Consider the following 3,355-nt stretch of genomic DNA (forward strand, 5'->3'; position numbering starts at 1 on the left):
GAAAGAAAAATCCCTCAGGAAAGCTTTCTTAAGGTATTCAAAACTATTGCTTATCTGCAATGTCTTTGTGTTTGTCAGGGACATTAACAATCAGTCCACTCTGCAATACATGCAGCTAACCTTCTTTGACCAATAAATTCAAAGTTTCTTTGCTGCATCAATTGCAAGAAATAATTTAATGATCCAACTGACTGTCAAAGGATTGGCACAGCATTAGTAATCACCCATGAGCAGTTAGTTTAAGTGACTTATTTATCATTTCAAAGGAGCTTTGTGGCAGATCTAGGGATGAAATCTTATTCTCAAAGGCAACATTCACATCTCTAAAAAATAGTCTTCTTTTTTACTCCAACCCCTGCTTCATCCTTTACTAACTTCCAACTTTTACAGTGAAAAAGAAAGGAACCCTCCCATGAACAACCCTCCTGTATGGTGCAGGCCTGATAAATTTCCATGGTTTGGGCCATTGTGTGGTCTCCATGGTGGAAAAAGAATAGAAAGCATTATGTATTTAAAGAATTTGCCTTAATGTGTCTCAATCCTCAATTCTTAAATTACATAATTTCAGAAGACTTGATTTTGCAATCTTATTTGTGTTCTTCAAACACATTTTTTCTGTGTGAATATTTTTCCTAAAATAGCTTTTTGTTTATTAAAATTCACAGTGGTAAGCTGACTGTTGGTCAAGCCAGGCCTGGTTGGTATCAAAGGGATGGTGGATGTCAGTTAGAGAAATAGTACTGCAGTGTGTAACATATTCCTCGTGAGTGGGCATGGAAAAATACTGCCATTGAGAATTAGGGATTATGATGTTATTTCTACTGTTTGCCTCCTGCATGACTACCTCTTCCACCATTGTTTATGAGTCCCTGCCTTGGTCCACTTCTGACTGTATCCAGTCTCAGTCTCCACCCTGACATTTTTTGTCTCTCTCTTTCCTGTTTTTAGGCTAGCTGTCTCTTGCAATTCGGCTATGAGGAAATAAAATATGAAACTGTGTCTTATGTTCTCAGCCCGTATTTCTGTACTGCTTTCCTGGCTTCATTTGTGTAGGAAAGCTTTTCCACAGACATCTGCCAGATGATGACTGCCTAAACTGGAAAATAACTCTTTGGTTCCCATAAAGAGGTACTTTTCCTTCCTTGTCTGGGAACAAACTTACACTTTTTCTGGAAAGGAATAAGCTAATGCTGGAGGCAACTGCATTCTTGAGCTATTTTTTTCAGAAACTATTCAGCATTTTGCATCTTAGCTTGCATCCTTCTACACTGCGCATACAAATGTCTCTGCACATAAAAAGAGGAGAGGTTGTATTTGGCTTTGAAATATATTCTGTCACGCACCTCTCAAGACAGAGGTCATCTGCCATTCTCCATTCTGGCTTGCACTAGGCCAACCAGACCTACAGAATGAAGCACCACATTTTTCTTTAAATGCAAATATTTTCTCCCTGAACTTACAGTGTATATGAGTTCTGCCTATCCTGCATCTTGGTCTGTAGGTCCAAGAAAACAACAACTACACCTCCTAATTTCTAGCATTTTCTAGCCCCCCAGATCTAATTCGGTATGGCCTGAAAAATCTCCTAAGTGCCCACAGCTGGATGCTCGTATGTGCACAGAAGCACAGGTTTAGAGAGTGATGTGCTGTTACAGCTGTGCTGATACTCAGACTTCTGCAGAGAGACATTTGGCACCAAGGGGTAACCTGAAAAGCTGGACTTAGTCATAGCCCTAGGTGCCCTGGAAAACACCAGATCTAAGCTGTTTTTTAGATCAAGGAAGCTGAAACTCCACTCCACGGGCGTGCCGTGGTGTGCCAGGCTGCACCGGGAGGGTAGGGGCAGGGTGTGAGTGTCTGCTCTAGTGACTGGCCCAGTTTGCTGCTTCTGATGAGTGGCTAATTTAGGAGGCAGGCACATCTCAGAGATCAGGGAGTGGAGCTCCCCAGCCCTGTCTCACTCCCTTTCCCCTGTCTTGTTTCTGTTTGTTTCCTGGAGTGCATCACAGCTTTTCCTCCCTGGAAAGTGGAAAATTTGGGAAGGATGGAGAAAACCCATCTGAAGCCTCCTTTTCTAGTACTTCACATGAAGTAACAAACTAATTGCGCCTAGTTCTGTCTGTTAGCTTTTTGTGTTTGATGAACTCAGACTATTTATTTATAGCCACAGCTCTTCATCCTAATTCTAATCTGTGCAATTCGTTTTGTATTTGACACTCTTTAGGTAGCACTTTATGCAACCTTGGTCCTCACTTACCTTAAAACCTTCCTTTGCACTGCGTATCTGATGTTCTTGTCAGTCTGTCAGCAGCTGGCAGCTCGTCCACAGTCCTTTTCATTCCATAGCAAAGCTTCAGATTTCCTTCTGAATGGCTAATTGCATTCTTTTGGATCAAAGATTTTTCCAGTCTCCTGCAACTTGTAGTACTGATTTGCTTATGTTATTCCTGATACATAATAACACAATTAGAGAAAATGGAAGAAATGTGAGAAATATACTTTGTTGTAGACAATTTCCTGCTCAGAGGTTGTGTCAGAGAGAAAAATATGTTCCACATGAGAAAAGTCTTTCAAAATAAGTATTGATAAAATCTGTAGTAGTTAAAAACTTCTTTAAAACAAAGATTTGATGTTCCATTACTTCAAATAAAATATATTCCCTCTGAAATTATTCTATATATACATGCTATAAAACTACTACAAATATGTATTTATATAAGATACAATTTATCCTTGTATCTTTATCTCATATTATTTTTCACTTTATTCTGCAGTTTCTTATATCCTTTCTCTTCTTTTTTTCACAACATAGTGTGAGATATTTTATTACAATCTGACCAGTTAATATTATAGCTATATTATACTAGAATGATGATTTATAAAGGTATAGTAGAGACTAGAGAAAGGAATATGAGAGGGTTTTGGCTGCACAGTCTGATTGGATATGATTCTTCTGAAGTTCAGAAAAAGGTGGAAGACAGAATACTTCAATGTTTTTATTTAAAAATACAAAGTGGAATATAATCAGTCTCACAGTCAAGACAGAGTTAAGGATTTGCCAGTACTGGAGATCTGAACTACTCAAATATCTATTGGGAAAGAAACAGAGGAAGACACAGATGATTCAGCAAGTTCTGGCAATGTGTTAGGGGCAACTTTTTATTGCAGAGGCACAGGAATTTAATAGATAAGTGACAGTAATTAAATCTGTTTGAAATTCAATTCAGACAGAGGTCAGATGGTAATGTGAGTTACAGGAGACTACAAAACAATAGTATTTCAAATAAAGGAAGGAAGCCCTGAGTTGATGTAAGGCAGACAGGTAGCAGGATATCTTTGGAAGACATTTCAAAGA

The sequence above is a fragment of the Empidonax traillii genome, unplaced genomic scaffold (genome assembly GCF_003031625.1).
Source record: "Empidonax traillii isolate 1590-97213 ecotype Southwest subspecies unplaced genomic scaffold, ASM303162v1 scaffold1183:size177227, whole genome shotgun sequence".
Classification (NCBI taxonomy): Eukaryota; Metazoa; Chordata; class Aves; order Passeriformes; family Tyrannidae; genus Empidonax; species Empidonax traillii.